The following is a 24309-nucleotide window of genomic DNA, read 5'->3' as shown; positions in this document are numbered from 1 at the left end:
AAAATCTTAAAAAAAAAAAGATTAGGCTCTGAAGTTGGCCAGAAGGCCTGGAGGTAGCGCGGGGCTTCTGACAATCTTGAAGGATTCGTATGCTCTGGATAAATGGAGAAGGGGACAGCCTTCACTTGGAACATTACAAATTCTCAGAGCTAGAGTTCATTTTCCTGTTGATGCTGTGCCGTGACAAGCTATTATGGCTGACACTTTGTGTCGACTCTTCTGGGCACACCAACCTTCTAAACCAGTTCTCAACGGGATGTGGGTTGACTATGTAATAATACAAAGTAGACCACCAGCTCTACCAAGTAAAACATCCCGTTTCCTAACCTCCCCACCCCCAACCACCATCTGTTCAGGGCACGACACGCTGTGATAGATGACCAAGTCCAACCCAAGATTCTGGTCTTAAGCATCTACCCCCCCAATCCCCAATATATCAATATATTCTGCGAATTAGGTCTACTGAATTAGCAGGTCATGGATGTGGGTCAAGGGTCTTCCTGATATACTCACTGAGCACCATGTGCTTGGACCAGGGTAGAGCAGGTTCCCGAAGGTTCTTTTTGCGTGTCACTGCTATTTTCCCCCTATTTTTCCTCATCTATTTTTAAAATCACAAAGTACTTCAAACATACATAAATATATTCAAATTATTATAAAGAACACCCATGTACTCATCACCAAAATTAATCAAATCTTAATATTTTCCCCATATTGATTTCTGGTGTTCTTTTGAATAGGTAATTCACATAATTTTAAAAAAAAGATCAAAGCCATTGCGAAGTCTTACTCCGCGCTTCCCAGCCTGCACCCCACATTTCTCTTCAGGACCTAGTGTCCTCGTGTTGTACTTCCCTTTAAAGCTGCTTCATATTCCCTGGTGAGCACATATCATATTTATTTAATCAGACCCTTGTTGCAGATACTTTTTGATTGTCAGTCTTTTGCTATTACAAATCATGCTTCGGTGAGTAACCAAGGCCGTACACTGTTTTCTATCCAAGTTGACATATCACGGCAGAAATTCCCAGTAGAATTGTTGGCTCAAAACATGCACTTGCAGTTGAGCTAGTTAATGCTAAATTGCCCCTTTCACGGAACTTTAGAGAGGAAGCAAACTCACTATGAACAATTAAATGTCATGTATAAGTAATTTGGTGGGGGGCGGAGTGGGGGGGTAGATTATGTCTATAGTGTGCTGGAACAGAGGACAGAAGGCCCTTGTAGGCTTTTCCTGTTTACAGGACAATGAGAGGCCCCAAATACTGATGACAGAAATAAATGACAGAGAAGACTGAAAACAATGACCAAGCCAAGCACGCTGAGCTGTACTGATAACATTGTTTCATTCCATAGAACCAGAAGGTACTCTGTCTGCAATAAAAATTAGGGTATACTGGGACACCTGGGTGGCTCAGTGGGTTAAAGTCTCGGCCTTCAGCTCGGGTCATGGTCCCAGGGTCCTGGGATCGAGCCCCACATCGGGCTCTCTGCTCAGCGGGGAGCCTGCCTCCCCCCATCTCTGCCTGCCTCTCTGCCTACTTGTGATCTCTGTCTGTCAAATAAATAAATAAAACCTTAAAAAAAAAAATTAAGGTATACTGAGTTCTGTTTTCTACATGCTCGCAGGACACAGGAAAGATGTCAAAATCTTTAAAGAGTTGAAAAAGCCTATCATCTTTCAAAATATAAAAAAAAGAAGTAAAAAGAAAGGTGGTAATTGTGCATTCACACACTGTTGGCAAAGACACTGTTTTTGAGAAATCCTTTACTCACGCCCCCCCCCCCCCCTTAAAGAATCGCTAGCTTCTTCAAGGCTATATTTCAGACTTTTCAGATTCACAGAAAAATTCAAGCAAAATTTTCTAAGGCTTTTATAATTGCCTCACTAACATCTGTGTCTTAAACAAGTGGTTCAGTGGGTAGAAAGGTATGCATTAGGTAATATAGCCCCATAGCAACACAGTCCTTTCTGGAAAGAGAAGTTCTTTTTAAAATGTCACATCCTGATAATATGCCCTGGGGAACTTTCGGCCGTGACAACAGAATCACACGGAAGCAAGAGTGAAGTGTGCTAAGTGACCCACAGAAGCCTCTAACATCTAAAATTTGCATAAAAGATGAAAAATCTTTTCTAGTAAATTCCGTTCCTCATACCTGTCCCAACAGCCTTTCATTGCTGGTTTATCTGCTCCCTGACTCTCGATTCTGACATGTTTTTGAAAAGATTGAAATTTTATTAATAACTAAAGAAAACTATTATCATGAAGAAGAGGGACTAGCAGTGGGGGTGGGCGATGTTCACTGAGTCACCAGTGGGTGATGGTGTTGAAATGTCTTTTGCTCAGTCGCCCTTTCTCTCTGCCCTGCTCCTCTCTCTCTGAGGAATCAAACAGTCAACTCTCCTTCCCACACCTGAACAGTTTGCAAAGAAGCCACGGCAGAAGTCGAGGCAAACGCTGTAAGATCTCTCATCCGTGAGAGCCCTCATTTTGTCCTCCACCGACTTTCCAAATTCAGTTACAATAGAATAAGGTCCAATGACCAATAATCTATTCTTTTCAAATCTCAGTTTGCAACGAGACGGTTTGTTGGAGGAGGAAAGAGGGACTGGCTTTTACCAACCTCTTTCGAGAGCAGATACTATGATTTTAGAATTTTCTTCTCTACTTCTCTGTGCCATAGACTTTATGTTGTTAGAGCTCAGATAAATCACTTCTGTGCTGGTTTGTTTTCATCTTCCGCACAGACACCCGCAAACATACTCACGGGTCTCAGAGAGGGTCAGATAGTTACAGAGAACTAGGAATAATATTGTGTGTGACCCTGAATTTCGGCCCGCTTTAAGGAGAAGCTGCTTGGGGGCTCTGCCAGAGGGTTCCTGCTGGATAAATGAGCTGTTCAGCAGGGCACAATAAAAGGTGTGTATGGCTCTTTCCCTCAATCCAGGGGGGCTACAGGGCAGAGGGGCAGGAAGAGAAGGTATCCTACCACGGTGGCTGGAAACACTCCTCCTCTTCCTTCGTATACACCCACACAAGATTGTCCTCTGAGAGGTTTTTTTTTTTTTTTTTTTTTAAGATTTTATCTATTTATTTGACAGACAGAGATCACAAGTAGGCAGAGAGAGGAGGAAGCAGGCTCCCTGCTGAACAGAGAGCCGGATACGGGGCTCGATCCCAGGACCCTGGGATCATGACCTGAGCCGAAGGGAGAGGCTTAACCCACTGAGCCACCCAGGTGTTCCCCTCCCCAAAGTATAAATTGCATTTCATTTGCCAAAACAAGTGAAGAAAAGGTGTTTTTGTTGTTGTTGTTGTTTGTTTTGTTTTGTTTTTTGGTGAAGCAAAAGCCTCACCTTTTGGAAGTTGCTTTTTTCCAAACACCCTTCCATTAAACACAAAGAGATGACCCCCGAGCCATGAACACTGAAGAAATGGAATTCTCTCGTGGGACAAGTATGACGCATTGTACTGTTTTCCTCGTCTCGAATTCGCGTTCTTGTCATTTCAAGAAAGAGGCCACAAATAAGCAATTAAAGGCAACACGAAAACAAAGGGAAGGACAGAAAGAATTCACTTTAGAAAAATACCTTCAACGGTGGTCAAAGGAAGAATCCACATTTTAGAATCATACCAGAAATGGGGGGTTCATTAAACGAAAGCTTTTCAATATTACAGAAACCCGAGTGAAAAGAAGGCGGGCTGAAAACTTCAGGAGCGCGAGGCTGCAGTCCCTCAGAGCTACTGTCCCAGCACTTTCATGGTAAATTTTCCAAGGGGAGTTCGACCACCACCGCCACTCACACAGCCTGACCCTGGGGGGCGCAGAAAATAAAACAACTCGGGACAATGCTTCTCTCCTGTTCACTTTCCATGACCGAATGCCAAATAAAACTCGAAAAACCAGCCCGGTGAGCTCTGTGTTCGATAATATAAGCAGTCCCTACTTTCTTTTTCACCTTTTACATAGCGTAAAAGCAAGAAGAACTTCTTTAGTAATAAATATTCAAATCACCTTGCGATCCAGAACACTGCGGTGACCGGGGGCCGCATCCTCTTTTCCCTAGGCTACGTGTTCTTTTAAGTGATGGTGATGGTGTCCCAGGAAGCAAGCACTTGAGCACTTGAGTCAAGACCATGTAAGAATGAAAGCTGATTCAGGGGCACGGGGATGGCTCCCTGGGTTAAAGCCTCTGCCTTCTGCTCAGGTCACGGTTCCACGGGCCTGGGATCGAGCCCCGCATCGGGCTCCCTGCTCAGCGCGGCGCCTGCTTCTCCCTCTCCCTCCACTCCTCCCCCTGCTTGTTGTTTCTCTCTCTCTCTCAAAAAAAAATAAAATCTTGAAAAAAAAAAAAAAAAAGAATAAAGCTGACTCAAGTTACTGTGACTAGGGAAAAGATCACCAGGTATTTACACCTGCAACTCTGAGGCAGTTACACGATGCACAATGGCCCAATGGCCATCGCAGTAAACTCTCCTTTTCATGTAAATTCAAAGTTCAATGAGAAGACGACGCCTTGTCTTTAACATCGAGAATACAGTCACAGGTTCCTCCTCTTCGAACCAGTGTTGGCCATGAGAATAGGGAAGCACTTGGCTGTTAGTGCACAGATAATCGTTCCTTATGAGAAACAGGAACAGTGACCGTGGAACTCCCCAGGGAAATGGGGAGGCAGAACCACCAAGCGCACGACACAAAGCGGTCGCTAACCTGAATGAGGTAAAAGCCAGTCCAAACACCCTCCTCATCAGAAGTACGGTGACTGTACGCCAAGGACAGAGAATGATCGAAAACTCCCAGGCAGAAATATGAACAGCGCTGAATTCCACAAGGGCTCAAACAATGAAAAAGTTCAAAGACAATTTAGAAAAACGGGCTTCAACTAAACATGCGGTCATTTTTCTTTATGAAGAGATTCAACATCGAAGACGCCTGTGAAAGCTTCGCCGTCCAGGGTCCTGCAAAGAAAGCGCTGAAGCTCGCGTCCACATAGCAGGGACTTACCTGGGGGTGAGCAGAAGCATCCCAGCTAACAGCCCCCTGGCCAGCGGCATGTCGTATTCAGGGGTGGGATAAAAGGCCATTTCGCCCCGCTACGGCTCTCTCCGCGTCCCGGGGGTCCCCTGCGCCTCCTGTCACGGCCAGCACCGCCCCGAGCTCACTAAGCGAGCCGCTGGCCGGGCGGGACCTTCATTCCCGGTCACCTCTGCAAACTGGCCGATTAAAATTCAATTCCCGCCCAGTCCTAGTGAAGAGGGGAAGGTGGCGCTGGGAGCGTCTCCCGAGCAGACAGCATCTCAGTCAAGAGCGCGCAGCCGAGAAATGCCCGAGTCGCACTTCGTGGGCAGGAGGAGCAGAGCAGCAAGGAAAAGCACCTGCTGACGCAATGCCTCCAGCGGGACGCGGGCAGTTTCCCTGAATGATCCCTGCCAAACCGGCGCCCTCCTCCGCAGGCAAATATGCCGCTGTCTGCAGAAGTGTGTGCCAACCGCTTTACGCTTCCCACAGTCTGGGAGGCCACTGCAGCCGGGGTCCAAAGCAGTATCACTAGACCTCGTCAGGCCACGCTGTCCTGTGAAGGCCAAGTCGGTGGCCCCAGGACAAACCTCAGAGCCAAGGGCAGGGCAGCGAGCCCAGTGAACCAGCCTCACTGCTCCACGGAGAATGAATTAGGGGTCAACACCCGAGCTCCTCTCACGGCTTTGCCTTGATTCATTTTCCAGAGCCCAGACCACCATGTATGCGGCAAACGCTTCACGAGCAGATGAGACGGTTGTAATGACGGTGGCGACGGGTCGGGGAAGAGCTGGGGAGTTTCTGGGGGAAAGCACGAGCTCAGGAAATCCTGAGTTTTAGGTTGGAACGTTTTGTTTCCTTTACCGGCGCTCTGAAGTGCCCCGGCCTGGGCTGGACAGATTTCATGGGGACGTTCCTGTTAGGGTAAGTGAGATCACAGGATCCCTGCAGACAGGCTGGGTAAGCGCCTTCAGGGGTCTACGCGGGAAGGGGCGGTTGGGATTGGGTGCGTGAGGACGTCAGCCCTGGGCCACCAAGAGTTTCTCTTCGTCAACCTGGGTCCTCGGCTGGACCAAGAAACTACACTTAGGAGGATGGAGTTTCGTGCTTTTACTCTTTCATTTTTCTTATACAAAAATGAGAAGATCCTTCCTGGCTATTTTCTCCGCAAAAAGGGAACTCTATCACACTGACCCATTGGCTCACGACAGGGCACTTTTCAATTCTAAAATCTATGACTTGACACAAATTAGATTTGCTCAACTACCCTCCCAGCTCAACACTTGGAAGACTCCTAAGAAGTTGACGGGCACATCACTTTGGCTCTAAGGAGAAGCCCAGGATGTCAGCGCCTTACGCCTTTCCAGAATTCAGCGCGAGATTTAGACCAGAGCCAGCCTGACGAAGCTGCCAATGACCAAAGTCGGAATAAAGTAAGGGATCAAGTAACAGTCTCTTTGGATTACAACCCACAGAATAACATAAATGTGAAGGGGTCCTTACTGATATAAACAGTTAAAAAAAAGTGGGGAAACAGAAAAATCCCGATTAATAAATGTAGAAGGAATGAAGGAAATACAGAGTCATCTTAGAAAATTCTAGAAATAAATGTTGCAGGGAATATAACCATACATAACTCCTGGTGATGTCAACCTTGATTACTTGGTTGTGGGGAGGTCTGCCAGGAGTAAGACATCCTGACATCACATAATCCCTAGCAGGACATGCTCAGGACACATCACTTCTGCGGTAAACTTGGCAAAAATGGAGAACTTTAGTCTAACCATGAGACAACATCAAACAAACCCAAACAGAAGGCATTCTACGAAATACTGGCCCATACTCTTCCAATGTGTCAAGGCCAGAAAAGACCAGGAAGGCCTGAGCAAATACCCAATATCACAGGTGACAGGAAACTGAGGAAATATGACAAAGACGACGTGGAATCCTGGAACAAAAAGGGACAGTCATAGAAGAAAAAAATGATAAAATCCAAATAAAGTCTACGGTTTTTAAGTCTTAGCGTCTGTAGTCAACAGCACTTCACCAATGTCAGTGTCTTGGTTCTGCTCTTTGGACTATGGTTGTAAGAGTTGCTAACTTTAGGGAGAGCTGGGCGGCGGGTGTAGCAGAAATGTCTGTACTATTTTTGCAACTTTCTTATGAGTCTACAATTATTTCAGAATAAAAAGTAAAAACCAAAATGGGCAGGATTTAAGACCGGAGTATAACTCGATGAGAACCGCCCCAATTTCTAAGTTCAGTCCTACATCAGTGACGCTCAGAGTGCGGACGTCTCTTCCTCTAGGAAAGAAGCCCAGCACTGCAGGGGCGTACAGTGGACACTGTACAGTTGTGGAGTCAGGACACACACCTAAAATTCCCAGAGTTTACGGAGTTAGAGGGACCTGACTGGGAGCACACTGTATACAACACAGAGGTCATGACGTTTTTAAAAGGCAGCTGCTTGTCGATCTACTCCCTTCCAGTCTCCCTTTACACGGACAGAGCACCGCCGGCCAGCTCTGACCACGCTGGTGAGGGCAAGCCCGGCTTGCTTTAGAGATGGACTCTGTGGCTAGGACACCACCTGGATGTGCAGTTAGGTTCATGTGTTTTACCCGACTGTTAAAGACCGCTGTGCAAAATCCTTTCATTGTTTGAAGTTCAGACTCGGGTCTGGAGATCGCCGTGCTCAAGCAGGCGTTCCCTCCAGCTCTGCTCTTCTGCCTGCATCACCCGGGGTCACGGCCCCACGGTTACCCCCAGGGGCCCCACCGGCAGCAACTCGGAGGTCGCACCCTTTCATCTGCCTCATCTGCCTCCCAAGTTCACCTCACATCTTATCTGCTTTCTTGTCCCGTCACCACTGCTCGGTTCAATCCCCATCATTCTCCACCCACCCCACGCCCCAAGCTGGCAGTTGCAGTAGCTTCGTCGGCACCACTCTCTGGCCTTGAGTACGCTGGCGCGGAGGCCCAGTCAGCCTACACGGCCCGGCAGAGTCTTACTCAACAGAAGGCTCTGGTTCTCTACCCTGTGACGACCCAAGGAGGCAGGAGGGCACAGTGCTCGGGGCTCTGCGGCTTCGGGCTGGCCCGGAACAGCCTTTGCCAGCCGGCTGCCTTGTAGCCAGTGCCCTCTGCCTGCCGGACCTGTCCTCCATCAGTATATGCAAACTTCTTTGGAGTCTCTTTTTCGAATGAAATCTTACGGAGAACTTAAATGGAGACGCCATAACAGGGAAAATCGCCTAAATCCAAATTTACAATGTCCACGTCTTCCTCACGCGAGTCACTGGGTCTACAAGGAAGAGCCGCGAACGGAAATCGGGATAAATCGGGACCATGGAGAACCAGGGCGAGCAGCACTCGCCGAGCCTTCAAGGCGTGCTGGGCTCTGCCCCAGCCGCTCTCCATGCTTTCAGCCACCCTGGGATTAGTTCCTAAACTCGTCCTACAGACTGGAAGCAGGGAGCGAGGGTAGCACGCGCGCGTGCACAAGAAGGGGCAGCGTCACCACTGATGCATCAGGACATCTGCTTCCACGGACCCCCCCAGCTCTCTGTGTTCTCCTGCCCCCCATGCTGGCACAGACGCACGTGAACGGACAGCACGGAAGCCGCACCGTCACCGTCGTGCCTCTGACATTCACCACCCCTGACACTCCGCCCTCGCTCCCTCCGGGCGGGCTCTGTGCTTAGTGCTTGGCGCATCTCAGCTCACTGAATTCCCAGGGTTTTACTAGGAAGTAGGTCGTGATGCTCAAGGCGAGAGATGGCGGCACCTGTGAGTTCGAAGTGAACCTGAGCCCTCCTTGCTGAATATTGGTGCGGACGCCACAGGACTGGCGTGGGAACTGATGAGAAAGGCCAAGGTCAGGCATGCCACCGAGCACGGAGGAGCAGGGGAAGCACAGGGACGCGGCTGCGAACTTCTACGGGGCTGACTTCATCATCCTAGGACGTTCCTCCATGAACGGATGACAAGAGACATCTTCATGACTATCCGTTCAGAGATGAATGAGTCTCACTGTACAGTGTGACACACTGGTCCTCTCCAGAGCATCTAAGACGTTGGTTGGTACATTGCTTTGGGTGTTTTGGGGTCTAGTTTTAAAAACAGCGGTTGATGGGGCGCCTGGGTGGCTCAGTGGGTTGAAGCCTCTGCCTTTGGCTCGGATCATGATGCCAGGACCCTGGGATCGAGCCCCGTGTGGGGCTCTTTGCTCAACATGGAGCCTGCTTCCCTTCCTCTCTCTCTGCCTGCCTCTCTACCTACCTGTGATCTCCATCTGCCAAAAGCAGTGGTTGACGTGTCTTTTAAAAAAGATCTGAGTCAAATGATTTGTGGGAGCCTCACCTCACCTCCCAGGAACTTTAAGATTTCTTCAGAACCAAGTTTGAAAATTACCACGCACCTCCTCGGAGCTCCTCTGGGACCTCCCCACTCAGCCCCTCCCGACCTCGTGCTCTAGCCTGTCTCTTGCCTCCCAGCCTTGCCCCCAGCTCCTTTTCCCGCGGCCGAGTCCCTTCTCCTGAAACCCCGCACAGGCCTCCGAGCCTCTTACCTGTGCTTCGGCCTCCGCTTAGCCTCTCCGGACCACGCGGCTTTCCTGTGCTGGGGGCGGGAGGCCAGGGGCTCCGGGCTGCGGTCAGATGTGCCGGCGCCCGCGGGGCCCGGGGCTGCACATGCATCTCTGGCAAAAAGAGGAAAACAAGAAGCTGAGCGCGATGGTGTTCAAGGGCAGGGGCACAGACGAAGCGACAGGAGCAATGCGTGAACATGAACACGGGGTCAGAGCAGAGCGGCCGAGCGAGGCGGCTGTTCTCAGCTGCCCCCACCGAGCTCTCCACCCCAGGGAAGGCGAATCCCTCCTCGGGTCTTCATCCTTCCCGTACGACGTCCCTGTGAAGCAATAAAGTGTCCCTCCTTGTCTCCGAAGACCAGGTTTCCCAACCACGGGGGGAGAAGGAGACACTACCATGCAGGTGAACTCTCCCGTCATCCAGCCTCTACCCATCGGTAAAGACGAGAAACCGGACCCCTTGAAGCACACAGCCAGGCAAGGTGGCTCCCGGGAACCCAGGCCCCGCCGCCTCCCGTCTCAACTTCATTACCAGGAGCGTGACCCCCAAACGAGCAGCCCCTGCTGATCGGCCACGCAGAGGAACGCGCCAGCTCTTGAACCTGAGCTATTTCGGATTGTCCCGATGTCACTGTGCTGGAGGCGAGCCCTTTCTGTGTCTGTTAAAATCCACCCCCTGCCCCGTCCCGAACACCATTCCCTTAACACCTCCGCTCCGCACTCCCCGGCAGTCAGAGGAGGTTTTCAGTCCCGCGTGGCCACTGTGTTCCGCCGCGACAGCAGGGGCATTTCTCTTCCTTTGGAGCATCTCAGCCCCGAAGTCTGAGCTGCTGTCACGGGAACTGAAAGACGCGTGGCAAACTGCCCTCTGAGCCTCGGGCTCCGCATCGTAACGTCAGGATGAGACGGTCAGGTGGTTAGGAGCCTCCCCGAGCTGGACTCGTCCTGCTGACCAGCCCTGGGACACCGTCCCCTCTGTGCCCCGGTTCTCTCAGCTCTAAAATGGGTGCACAAAAACACCCACACTTCCACGGAGCTGTTGAGAAGCTTAAACTAATTCTGCTGTAGCCCCGAGAACAGAGCGCGGCACATCTTCGGCGCTCAGCAAAGTAGCCAGTAGCAGCATCTGTCCTGCAGAGCTGCTCGAAGGGCTCTCGAGGACTCGTTAGCTGCCCAGCATCCTGCCTCCACGGGGGACACGCCTGATTATTCTCACCATCATTTACAGCGGTACCTGCACTTCAGAGCTGCTTTTAGCTAAGATGTTCCACCAAAATAGACACAACTAAAGAGACCTGATCTGTGCTAGAAATAAGAGCAGGAAGAGCTCTGGCCAGGGGCGCCTGGGTGGTTCAGTTGGGTAAGCGTCTACCTTCGGCTCAGGTCATGATCCCAGGATCCTGGGATCGAGCCCTGCGTCGGGGTCCCTGCTCAGTGGGAGCCTTTCTCCTCTCCACCTCTCCCCCTGTTTGGGCACTCTCTCTCTCTGTCAAATAAATAAATAAAATCTTAAAACAACAAAAAGAAGAGCTCTGGCCAGAGAGTTGACGGTGGAAGCGTTTTGCAGAGTCCCTCACGTGGCCCCCAGCGAGGATTCCTCACATAACCCTTCCATGCACCAAACCTTCTAGCTTCACTGGGGGCGGAAGGAGGCTCGCAGGTGTCTGACCACCAGCTGTGTGAATGTGAAGATGACACAACACGAGCAGCACGCCCAAGACCACACGTCCCTGTAATTTGGAGAGCAAGCTTTCCTTTCTAGCTCTCTCTGGCTCCCGATGTCTGCGACGGGAAACAAAGACGAAGCCCGAGCTTTCGTAAAACCTTTGTGGCATTTAATAACTTCCTCATTTTTGGCCCAAACCACAGAGGCTGGCTCTGCCCTTGCCCACCCCCCCACCCCCACCTCCGGCTTCCTGGGAGGCACAACGGATGGGAGGTCCAGGAGAACCTCCTGGATGGTCCAGGAGGTCCCAGGGAAGGGCCGGCCGCAAGTGCAGGCCGATGGGGAAAATCTGGAAGCACACAGAACAGGAGATTATCTTAAAAAGATAAATCCTTTTTTTTTAGATTATCTTAAAAAGACTTTTTAATTTGTGATTCTTCGCAACCCTCGGAAAGCAGAGACTAGTACTGCTCTCCGGGCCCACAGGTGGCCCTGTCACCTGCCACCTCCAGGGGACCCGCTGAGGTTAGCAGCTGGGTGTGCCATGCGGGTGTGCTTGTCGCTGACTGCAACCCCCCAGGCTGAATCAGAGCCCCGCCTCCCTGCTAATCTTCCCCTCCCCCACCCCGACGGGCTGGCACCTGAGTGGGCCACCTGCGCGTATCATACAAACGAGGACAAACGAGGAAAGAGACTAGAGAGAGTACAGAAGAACCACCAGCACCCAGAACACAGCTTTTCTGCCTTCTGGAAAAATCTGGGCAACAAATAACGTTTAAAACATCATATGTCCCAATGAAAAAAATTCGGTAGTGGAGGGAGGCACAAACCAGCCCTGGGATGAGTGCCGGGAGCCAGCCCTGGGATGAGTGCCGGGAGCCCGTCCCCGTGGAATCTTCCCTTCACACTTTCCTCTCCCCTCCCCTGCTTCTCGCGTCTGCACGGGGAACCCCGCCGGCTCTGGATGCCCATTGTCCCCCCGCACCGGAGGGTCCCGTGCTCCCTGCCTCACGACAGACCGGCAGGGACACAACCTCGAACGAACGCGCTCTGATCTCATCAGGAAGCGGAGCCCCATGGGGGCTACTGTGGTATCACTCGGCTTGAACAGATTCCAAGTCTTTCCTATAAAACAGTACGTGTGCCTTCCCATATATCAGGAGTTACTCTCGTAACTTCTCTAAATTTCTTAGCCCAGATGAACAATCTGAGACAGAATAGTTGTGTATCGTGGCTCATCCCACACTTGGCCTCACACTCGCTTGGGATGAAATCACTGACAGCCAACTTCTCGCCTTCCTTCCAGTTTAAAACTGCAACAATGTTGACTCATCACACAAATTCTATAGGCCCTGGGGTTACTAACCCAGATGCGCTGAGAATGGCTGGGGTAGGGGGACAGTGGCGACATGAAATAAACGTGTTACCAAATGAGCTGATTTTTACTTAAAAGATACTCCAAGGTACACTGTTTTACTTTAAAATACCCAAAGAGACACTGCAGAAGCCTTGGAATCAATGAAACAAGTTCAAGTGAAAAATACAAACAGAAACCAAACAGCTCTCCAGCCTATGGGGAGAACTTCCAAGATCTCAAAAGGTACCCTGTTCTCCTGGCTTATCCGTCCTTGTCCTGCAGGATTCAGTTTGGTCATTTCCTGTGGATGCAAGTTGGGGATGAAGCCGGCTACCGATGTGCATTTCCAAGTGCAACGCACACTGTCTTCTGACCACGTGTCTGCTGGTCTCTCTTCCACGCGGGCTCAGAAAGGCAAGCGAATCAGCTTGCTGCCTGGCACACAGACGTGCTTGATAATTATTTTTTTCAATGGATGAAATACTGCCAAACATTCCACAGATCTGTAACACTCCTTCCCTCCTGACTCCTTGTAGTTCACTCAACTTGCCGGCAAAGCTAATGAGAATGGGGGGGGGGGGGGGGGGGGGGCGGGGTCTGTGTTTATACTGCTTCTGCTCTTCTCCAGGCTTGAGATCACAAATTATTGAGTGATGAAAGAGGACTCAGAGCAGACCTCGGAAGGTTTAGCGGGGACTAAAAAAATTGTGATCTGCAATTCCAATGTCATGGTTCTTCTCCAGTTAAGAAACAAGAAATCCAGACCAAGCCCCTCCGTTCCACTTCCCATGATGAGTACAGTCCTACCCCTCCACACCCCCGCACCAACCCCAATATTCATAACTCTTGAATATACACTGGCTGCTTTACCATTTGGTCTTTTAATAGAATCATTCAGTACTTTCTGAACTTTCAGCCAATATTAGAAAAAAAAGTTCCAGATTATTCTGTCCCTTGTGACTCTCTTGGACTGCATGAAAACTGGGGCAAGCCGGAGTGGAAGCTGGAAGGGGCTGAGCCAGGCCTTTCAAATAATCTCTCCAGATCCCCTTAGCTTCCTGGTTTCTGTTGAGTTTGAACAGTTTTGCGTCATCGTGCAGTAGAGCGGCCAAGAACCGTATCTCCCTAGCATGGACCCTTACCACGTTAGGGACACGCTGGGTTTATCTGTAGAACCAGCAGTTTCTTCCTTTTCGTTGTGTTTCACCCCACGGGGAACAGCTACCTCACTGGACGCTGCCACTCCTGCCCCCTTCAACCCAGCCTCCACCCAGCAGCCAGCGGTATTTTTTTAAAAATGGAAATGGCTTGTGCCGTCCTCCAGTGAAACTGTGCAGCTGCTCCCCGCACTTCGGGGGAAATCCAAGTCCTCCCACGCGGCTGCTGAGGCCCAAGTGACTTGGCCTCCGGCCCTCCCTGCCACATCCGCCTGCCACTCTGCCCCGACCGCACTGGCCGGCCGTAAGCTCCCACTGAACTCTCTCCACCTTCGCACACGCTGTTCCCTGCCTGGAAGAGTCTTCCTCCCAATTCTTACTTGGCTGGTCCTCCTTGGCCTTCTGGTCCCAGTCGAACACCAGAGACCACCTCACCTATTGCCAATGTCTCCTTCCAGGCACCTGGTCCTTTCCTTCATGGCACTAAGGGCTGCGTGGAATCATCTGCTCGTACATGGTCTGTTCCTTCTACGCAACAGCAGGCTCCGGGAGGGCCCACGGCTGGCTGGCCTTCTGCTTTTGTTTTTCCACCAGCATACATCTAAGGCCGACCACAGCGAATGGCTCACAGGAGGCACATCATACAGACTTGCTGAATGGATCACGGGAGACCGTACGGGGTAGTTGTGGGACGCATCTAGAACGGAGTTCTCTGCCCGCCAACTCTTAGAGGTAGCTACCACACATGGTTTGGGGAAGGGGGATCTCTCTTCTTGTCATCGTTTTCTCTACACGACTGTCAGCCAACCTCTTTGTGAAGGTTCACTTTGGTCCATCTCATTAGCAGCAGCCTTTTGTGGGGTAGAGAGGACCGGCGTTGGGGCACGTACGGCGCCTGAGCCTTCCAACACACACACAGTTGGCAAAGCTCTGTGTAGTTTGCTGCCTTATGTCTGAAGCAGCCGATGCCTTCGGAGATGAAGCAGACAGAAGTGCATTGATACAGGCCTGGGTTGGTCCTCACAGCCCTTTGGAGAAATTCCTTTGGATTTAGGCTGGTTGCGTGAGTGTACTCATTTTCAGAATCCGCCTCACTAAAAGTCATGTTCTCGGTCTCCTGGGTTTCTTTTTCTTACCCTGTTCCGTGTCCATCGCGCATGAAGCCGGCCTAACTCTCATCTCTCTCCTGCTCGCAGGTCTGAGTGTCACTGCCACAGGCTTCCCATGCACCTGCCCACGGTCTCCCGGAGGGGAAGAAAGGAAGCCTGGATTCTCGGCTCCTCCGGGGTCTAGAAGAACATTTTCAGAATTGACCCCGTTGGGCACAGATCTCTGTTCTTAGCCTAACACAGGTGTTCTCTGCTTTCTGAAGACACAGCCATGAGCATCGTTTTCCCCCTAAGAAAAAGACACTGACCTTTCTTTCAAGGCCTCTGCCCCTGTTCCTGGCCTTCCGGTCTGGGCTCGTGCACACATCTATCTACGAAGACCGACCCTTCTGGGTCACTCGCCCTCCCTTACTCGCCTTTTGCGCGTTTTCAATCATTAGTTACCACCTAGGAAGCTCACTCTGTACTCTCTCAGGTCTAAACCCTCGCTGGTGCTTTCCAGCATCGTAGGCACATCACTGGCTTGTACCTAAACACCTCTTCCTTCGGCTTCGCCTGGTCGGCGGCTTGCAGATTGCAGGACGGCCCACGTAGCACTTCCGTCCTGCAGACATGGGAACGGGAGGACGCAGACCTGTGTGCATTGGTCGCTCCTGCTCTGGCGGCTGCTTTCTCTCGCTTGGTAACCCTCGACACCTCGCACTAGATGTACATGCACAATGATTACTACTGGCACTCCGCCTATTTTGGATTTTTGAAACCATAAGCTTAACCATCTCCAGATCCTAGCCAATGACTTCTATGTCAACCTCTGCACCAAGACTGGGAAAGGGTGGGTGGGAAAAAAAAGCCAGATGACTGGCCAGATCTTTTAACCTACATAGTAAGCACTGAATCTACTTCACATTTACTTTGGACTCTAATCCCTCCACCCACTGAAGCCGGCACATACACAGGTAGCCCAGGGCAAGGACGTAAGGAAACCCAAGGCCCTCATGCAAGACCTTGGTGGTGAAACTGAGGCTATCTTCACCACCGGGGGGTGGGGGGGGGGGCGCGGGAGGGGGTTAGGGCCCTTGCTGCAAACTCTCGGAGCCCGCCCTTAAATCAACTCTCACAAGCGGCAGACTGTGTGAGTTGTAGGAAAGTGGATCCTGGAGCTGGCTTCTATTGCTCTAACGTGGGCTCTACTGCCTAACAGGTGTTTGGTATCTGGCAGATCACTTAACCTCTTGGGCCTCAATTTTCTCCTCTGTCCTCTAGAATAATAATAGCAGTGGCGGGGCACCTGGGTGGCTCAGTGGGTTAAAGCCTCTGCCTCCGGCTCAAGTCATGACCTCAGGGTCCTGGGATCAAGCCCCACATCGGGCTCTCTGCTCAGCAGGGAGCCTGCTTCCCCCTCTCTCTGCCTGCCTCTCTGGCTACTTGAGATCTCTGTCTGTCAAATAAATAAAATCTTTAAAAAAAAACAAAACACTGAGTCCCTGGAGCACTCCCACATTAGGCTCTGGGGCAAGACCTCCCTCCTCTCCTGCAGGCAGTGGAGGGGCTCTGGCTCTGGAAGGTTCCTGGGTCACAGTGCGGTCTGTGGGAGCCAAGGTTTCACTCTTTACATGCAAAGTAAGTCGCTCCTGTCCTAAGCCTGCCTGGAGAAGGGTGGAGAAGGGGGGTGGGCATCAAAACTGGAAGTGGTGATTGTCATTCACCCAGGGAAACAGGTCTCTTGCTAAATGCGGCATCAGCTGAAGAATCTTAGCAAAAATGAACCTACCCCCCCCATCCTTGTTTGTGAGGAAGGCCTAATCCTCACTTTGCCCAAGAGGATTACTGGGTCTTAGAAAGAAGCTCACACGCACTGTTTTCAGCTCCTGCCAACTGTGTTTGTGTCCACAATATGCAAGATTCGTTCTGCTGTTTAGGGTAGATAACAGACATTCCGTGCTATTTAAGTGCCTCCAAATCACCAACCTGAATGTTTCCAACTTGTGCTCTCGCCCAAAGCAGGAATCCATCTCCCAAGCCCTCCTGCGCTGTTGCTTTCTGTTCTTGGGAAGCAGGTCTGAACGCAAGGCACGGTACCCAAATGCAAGCTGTTTTTTGCTTTTGTTTTTAAAGATTTTATTTGATAGATAAGAGAGAGAGGGAGAGAGAGAGAGAGAGCACGCATGTGCATGGGACAGCCCACGCGCAGGAGCAGAGGGACAGGCCGGCAGAGGGAGAGAAGCAGGCTCCCCGCTGAGCAGGAAGCCCGCTGTGGGCTCCCTCCCAGGGCCCTGAGATCTTGACCTGAGCTGAAAGCAGCCACTTAACCCGCTGAGCCACCCAGGTGCCCCCAGGCAGACCATCTGTGGAAAAGAAATTGTGGTTTACAATATACCTTTTCAAGGTGTTTCTAACTATGGTTCCACAGGCTGAGCTTCTACTTGTCCCCAACATTTTTCCTTTCCTTTGGATCCTACAGGATTAGTGTAAGGGTTTTTTTCTGTTTGTTGTTTGTTTGTGTTTTTTATTCCTGTGTGTCCCCACTCACCCCAATACTACCCTGCCCCCTCCAGGGGTATTCCGGGCCCACCAACATGGAACACAAAAGTGGGACTGATGTAATCTATGTCTTGAGGTTAGCACAGCATTCTCAAAACATCATTTTAAAATATTAAGAATTGGGACACCTGGGTGTCTCAGTCAGTTAGGGTCTGCCTCCAGGTTAGAGCTTGATCCCAGAGTCCTGGGATCGAGTCCTGCATTAGGCTCCTTGCTCAGCGGGGAGTCTGCTTCTCCCTCTCCCACTCCCTCTGCCTGTGCGCGCTCTCTGTGTGTCAAATAAATAAATAAAATCTTGGGAAAACTTTATTGCTAAAAATGCTCTCATCTAAACTTTCAGCAAGCTGTAATCACTGATCCCAGATTTCCGTAACAAATAATAGAATGCTGAAAAAGCTGGAAATATTGCAAGAATTATCAAAATGTGCCACACTGACAAGAGGCAAGCAAATGCTGTCGGGAAATGGTGCTGTCAGGCCTGCTCAACACGGGGTTGCCACACACCTTCACTGTGTAAAAACACAGGATCTATGAAGCACAACAAAGCCACGGGCAATAAAATGGGGTTTGCGTGTTTAAAAGGCAGAGCAGGTGGGGAAGTGGAGGGCTCCCTTTCCTCTGGGCAGAGCCAGTCCCTCCCCATCCAGGGAGCACCAACGTACAGAAGGAAATGGCATCAGGCCGGAGTCTGGCAGGTCAAGGAGGAGCTAGGCCGGCCCGGGGCAAGAAAGACCCTGTACATCACCTCTCATCACCCCTTCCTCGGCAACCCCAACCTGCCAAGCCTGGGAAAGGTACAAAACCCGTGACAAAGAGAAGGTACTGGGCTGTGACCCCATGTCACGGGTCCAGCGACATAACTGTGGCCTCAGCCCAGCCAGACCTGGCTCAGTGGGGGAGGCAGCCTCTTCTCACTGCGGCATTCCAGCTGCTGGCGGGGAAGAGGTAACCATGGGAACTGGCACAAAGGGCTTAACGTTGAGGGGCAGAGGCTGGAGGCAATGGTGAAGAGGCAGGAGGGACTTCAAGTGACCGTCCTGCCCTTCTCCTCATTTGAGCGACTCTGGTCTATTGTGAGTCAGACTCAAAGCCGAGTAAGGGCAGAGCAGCCTTAAAGGGTTGGGGACAGCCAAGGAGCCAAGATTCTTGCAGGGTTTTCCTCCAGATTTCTTTCTTCCCCTTTGGAGAGCAGAACCCCAAGAGTTTCATCTGCCAGGAAGGTGCCCTGTGATAGTGTGGCCCAATGGGGCAACCCGGGCTGGTGCACAATGGCCTGCCTTCAGATACAGGCTGTGAGCAATACTTCCCAACGGGTCTTCTCCCCACACCCGAGTGGCAGCCTGCTGCCTCCCGTGGGACTTGCTCTGCCTGCTGGGGAGCTTCGTGGGTGGGTCTGTGAAGAGACCAGGCACCGTCTGGGTAGTTGGGGGAAAGTCCTGATGTTCTAGCTGTTCAGTTACACTGCAAAGGAGAGGCTTGGACAATGAGAACACGAATACAGAGTATCTTGCACAACAACTAGGACTTTATGGAAATGGGGGGATGGTAGGGGGAGTAGATCTAGTGCAAAGGCTCTCATCTAAAAAGGAAATTGTATCTACAATTTATTTAACTACATGTTCCCCACAGGCCTCCACACATTTTTTTTTTTTAAAGATTTATTTACCCATTTTAGAGAGGGGTGAGGGAGGGGCAGAGGGCGAGGACTCCTCAAGCAGACTGTCTGCTGAGTGCAGAGCCTGAGGCAAGGATTGATCCCACAACCCAGGAGACCATGACCTGAGCCAAAACAAAGAAGTCAGCCGCCCAACCGACTGAGCCACCCAGGTGCCACCCACCCCCACGTTATTTTAATTGGCCAATGTGACCTAAAGCTTCATTAAAACAGTAGGGTTCTCAATGTACACTTGACATTCATTTTTCAAGTCTAGCTCAGGGTTCTCCAGAATCTATTGAGGAAATGCCAATGGAAATAGGGAACAGAAACACCCCAGATCAGTTTACTTTCCCTCTTGCCATGACAGGGCTCTGGAGACCATCTTTCATCTGGCCTTCCTTCTGGAGACCGAGGTAATACCACAACTATGTCAATCCCTACAAGGGCTTCACAAAATCTAGGCCAAATTCTAACAGGTGGCCTAGTTCTCCACCCGCCTTTGTTTCTGGATCGACTTCTTAGTTGAAGCCACTGGGGTCATAGGGGGCTGAAGGCCAGGCTCAGAGAGGGCCACTGACGGGCAGACTTTGGAGGGCCTGGGGAAACATTCATCACCGCCTTCCTGCCCCCCCGCCCTGCCGTGGTCAACCAATTCCTCCGTCACCAGCGTTCCCTTGCCTGCACCCCATAATGGCAGCACTAGCCCCACGTACTTCAGTAATTAAATCTTAAAAATAATTTTACCTCAAGGGGAAAAGCAAGTGACCTCTCCCACGGGAGTCATAGGCTGAGCAGCAGGACCCGGTGGAGTTCCAACCCTGTCCCCTCCACGCCCTCAGCAAACTACCGAACCTCTTGGGTTCCGGGTTGCCTCACCTCTAAAGGGGGACGACAAGAGTGCCTCCCTCACAGGAGTGTGAAGATGCAAGATTCGCAGGCACTGCTTCCCTCTTAGCAAGGACTCAATACGTTTCCAAAATTAACACCCACCAAGGCCAGGCTCCTTACTTCTACCTGTGTTTTGTCATTTGATGGTTAGAACAGCCTCAATCTGTGGCATGAATACCTTCTCCAAGGTGTTATCACCACCGTTCTACACATAAGGGAACTGAGGCTCAAAGAATTAAGAACTTGCCCTTTATAAACCACTGGCCGGTAGCAGAGCTTGGGATTCGGGTGGCGGGAGGGGGCTCTCCATCTCCATGATCTAGGACCTTCTCACTATACTGAACTGCCTTTCTCTAGAAGAACATTTCGTTTTTCTTATTTTTAGGAAGATAATAATAGAAAACCTTAGCAAGTAATTCTGATGTTTAAGAAAACACTTCCAATGGCAAAAACACAAATGAAACAAACAGAAAGTCCCCCAAAACAAAAAACCAACAAGAGTAGCCCAAGACAGAGCCCTCTGCTCTGAAAAAAAGTTCCAAGAGAAATGAATACACATTCACACTTACAGTCAGGGCGTCTGCGAACCTGAGTGTAAAACATCTTATCAGTCGTGATTGAATTCCCAGGGCTAATATGTTCTCAGTAAACGTGTGATAAATGTTTACTGAATGAATTACACCAACCCAACAACAAAATGCCTCTGTTGGGGTTGGCAAGGTACATAATATCTTTCCTAAGCACTTTGTTGAACTCAAATAATTGAAGCTTAATGGATTAAGTAAACTATTGTCATATTTACCACTCTGTCCAAGGTATCTTACTGCAAATTCAAGTCAGTTGGTCCCTTTGGAAAGAAGCACAGTATCAACTCAGTATCAACTGAGTTCAAGAGTTTTTGTCTACCACCACCTTTCAAAAGAGGCTGTAAAACTTAACCTTTTCACCTGGATTCCCTGTGGAAGTCATAAAGTTGGTCAGTAAATAGGTCTGGCCGTTAAGCTTCAACAAATTTCATTAAATCAGTCCTCAAAAACAGAGGGGTTTGCCTCATGGGTATGTCCTCTCTTTTTACCTCTGCTGGCAACAAAAAGGCCCACTGGTATTTTGAAAAGGTAGGCTGTAGGCAAGAACTTTAAATTCCCTACAACCTCCAAGAAAGAACTTACTAAAAAGAAGATACATCCAATGCTAAGGAGATCCATTACTAGGTTACAGGATCCTTCACAATCTTAAATAAATGAGATGGCTTTTACAAAAAGTACAGATAATTCTATCAACACCAAAATCACATCTATATTTCTCTCAGGGCCTGGGAGTACTAGCCGACATTTACTGGGTCCAAGTACTTCCATTTTTAAACTCAGTCCACACAACGACTCTATGAAGACGCTTCGTTATTGTCCATTGTTTTCAGGGTCAGAGGCATTTAATAATTTCCCCAAGGCAAGCTACACCGCGAGGCAGAAATGGGATGTATACTCTTGTCTGGTTCTAGAACCTGTACTTTTCTTCTAATTGAACTAAGGCTTTGCATACAATAAAATGCCTAAGCCCTAAGTGTTCAGTTTGATGGAGCTGGATTGGGTAGAACTATGCAACCATCACTCAAAACGAGACCTACAACTCCGCTGCTCCAGAAAAACCTCTCAAGCCTTTCCAACCCCTCCTCCCCTCGGAGGCAACCACTAACTTCCCTACCACTGCTTCTCAACCACTAACTTTTCTACCATAGCTTAGTTTTGCCTGTTCTAGTACTTCGTAAATCGAATTGCTTAGAAATTCTTCTGTGTCTGGCTTCTTTAATACAATGGGTCCGAGGGTCATCCAGCTTTCGGTTGCTGAGTCATGTCCCACTGCACAGCTGTACCACGGGGCATCATCTTCTGGAGGGACACACGGTTGTTTCCAGTTGTTGGCAATTATCAATAAAGTTGCTATGAACATTCTGTACAAGTCTTTTTGTGGACATTTGTTTGCATCTATCTTGGGTAAATAGCTAGGCAGGGGAATGAACCGTGGGTCATGGGGTTGGTATATGTTTAACTTATAATAAACCTGAAGTTCTTAACCCCTAGACTCCCTCAGAATGGCACTAGCTTAGTAACATTTGATATGTCCCCTTCTATGACGAGTTCCCTGAGGGCAAAGAACCCCTCTCCATCCCCTGGGCTGCCTCCCACACAGTCCATGTTTGCTGAAGAAATGAAAGGCCATTGTTACACTCCTGTTCCTTCTTTGGGCGTTACTATAGCATAAGAAAACATGCTTGGCATGCGTGGAGGAATATGACAGCCGAAGGGTGTGCACAGAGGCAGCACTCATTCAGGCAAAGTGAAAAATTGCCCAGCCAGGAGACTCTGGACTTCCCCACTTCTTTTTTCGACACAATCTTTCTTAGAAAGTGAACCCCTCCCGGTGATCCTTTGGGGAGAAAGTGTGGTGGCTGTTCCTGATTAAGTGACATTACGGAAAGGGAGGAAGGTGTCACCGCTATTGAGGGTCACACCGTGGTTAGAATTACAGGATACTTCCGTCAAGCGGGGGATGGGGGGCAGAGGAAGCAGCAGCCCATGAAATTCGGACCTTCTGCAAGAAACCCGCAATAGGGCAGCCCCGCTGGCCCAGGAGAGCAGCCTCCGATAGAAAGTACCGAAATATGTGCGGTTTGGGCAAAAGCGCTACACAAGAATTCATTCTGAGGAAAAAAATGTCAAATGGAATGTTGATGTAAAAAAGGAATCAGATTTAACACAAAAAATAGGAAACTGGAAAGAAGGTTGGATCCAGAGTGGAGAGAGCTCTCGGGGACATCATCCTGAGATGGGAGGCTATGACACGTACACCCCTCCCCACCTGAGGCAGAATCTGTCATTCCCATGAATCAGTTCATTCATTTATTTTAATCCAACAACTTACATTATATTCAACCTGAATTCTCATAAAGTATTAAATCACTGTTGATTTTCTATCCACAAACAGAAAAGAACTGGCAGGTCCTAGGGATAATTGTAAATCTTTCTTCCTGAAAGAGGATCTTTGTTTTACATAAAACAGGGCTTCCCTGGGCTCAGCAGCTCTAGACCCGTTGGTCCCAGGTTACTGAAGACTGAAATGCACTTAGAATTCTTCACTTGGGGGTTTAGAGAGGTGACCCCATCTTCCCTTATCCAGACTGTGCTGCACTGAAAGCAGATGAATGTTTATCCTATTCTTAAAACCTCCAGGGAAGTAAATTCTCCACAACATCCCTTGGTAACCTTCTCCAGGGTTTTATCAAGCGTACAGTGAGGAAGTTCTGATGTAGAAACCAATAAAAATATTAACTCTGTGAGCCTCGCTAGCTACACGCACCGGTAAGGGATATGTTTGGGCCCTTTACCCTAATGGCAGAAACACGTATTTACAAAACAGGCTCCACAAACAGAAACCATTTGTCAGGAACAGATGTGGGAAGTTGATTCAGGAGAAATTGCCACAATAAATTCCGTCCCATGAGCCACGTGAAGAAGTTATTGTTGGTCAGACCCTTTTTTTAAAGTGCAAGTTTATTTCCTAGGCGTTTCCTAGTTTAATTCCTAAACCAAATTTGTTAGCAATTAAAAGAATGTCCATAGCTGCAAAGTTTTCAAATGACTAGGCTTCTATGAAAAACTAGGCCTTAACATACAATATAAAAGTTGTTGTTAGGAATAACCGTTCACTGCTTTCTCCTGTCTGTGCAGTCCACCTTTTCTGTAAACAATCATGTAATACTTTCATAATCAGAAAAAAAAAATTTGAAGACAAAAATAGCCATCAAGGTTAATTAAAATGTAGACCCACTTCTGGTGAAATTATTTACGGGCAGAATTTAGCTAGACATCTAACACTTCTAATTGGAAATAACGAGCCTTTACATATTAAATCAGTAGAAATAGGAAACGCCCAGAACAATCTTTATGAGCCTCCCAAGATTTCCTGTAGCCCCTGACAGCTCCCAGCAGCTTCTCCATGGAGATCATACGCACGCGGGCGCGCGCTCTCGCCCAGCCCAAAAGCCTCCGTGCACAGAGGTTTATCACACTATGATTAAGAAAAAAAAAAAAAAAAAAAGTAATGCCAGGGAGAGAAAGAGACAGACGTACCCTCCACTCCCGCCACCCCCCACCCCAGCCCCAGGATGCTCCTGGCATGGAAATTCTATAAGCCCTTCCACACCCTGCGGCAAAGCACTTTTATCCCTTGGGCAACTCAGAGTCCCGAATGTCAGGTCTCATTTCATTCTTGTTCTGTAATTTCTGCTCCATGGACGTGGAACACACCTTTTCAAAAAAAAAAAAAAAAAA

At 49.6% G+C, this 24309-nt stretch overlaps 1 protein-coding gene across 5 annotated transcripts in view; it reads right to left on the bottom strand.

Moving 5' to 3' along the window:
- SHROOM3 (shroom family member 3) overlaps positions 1 to 24309 on the bottom strand; it is a 186453-nt gene that overhangs the window by 45628 nt on the left and 116516 nt on the right. For all 5 annotated transcript variants that reach the window (XM_059385439.1, XM_059385407.1, XM_059385415.1 and 2 more), the window contains exon 2: positions 9589 to 9717. The gene's annotated coding sequence lies outside the window, so the exon portion shown is untranslated. The remainder of the gene's footprint in view (positions 1 to 9588; positions 9718 to 24309) is intronic.

The sequence above is a fragment of the Mustela nigripes genome, chromosome 1 (genome assembly GCF_022355385.1).
Source record: "Mustela nigripes isolate SB6536 chromosome 1, MUSNIG.SB6536, whole genome shotgun sequence".
Taxonomy (NCBI): Eukaryota; Metazoa; Chordata; class Mammalia; order Carnivora; family Mustelidae; genus Mustela; species Mustela nigripes.
The sequence above is the reverse complement of the archived record's forward strand: the minus strand, read 5'-3'. Positions and strand labels throughout refer to the sequence as shown.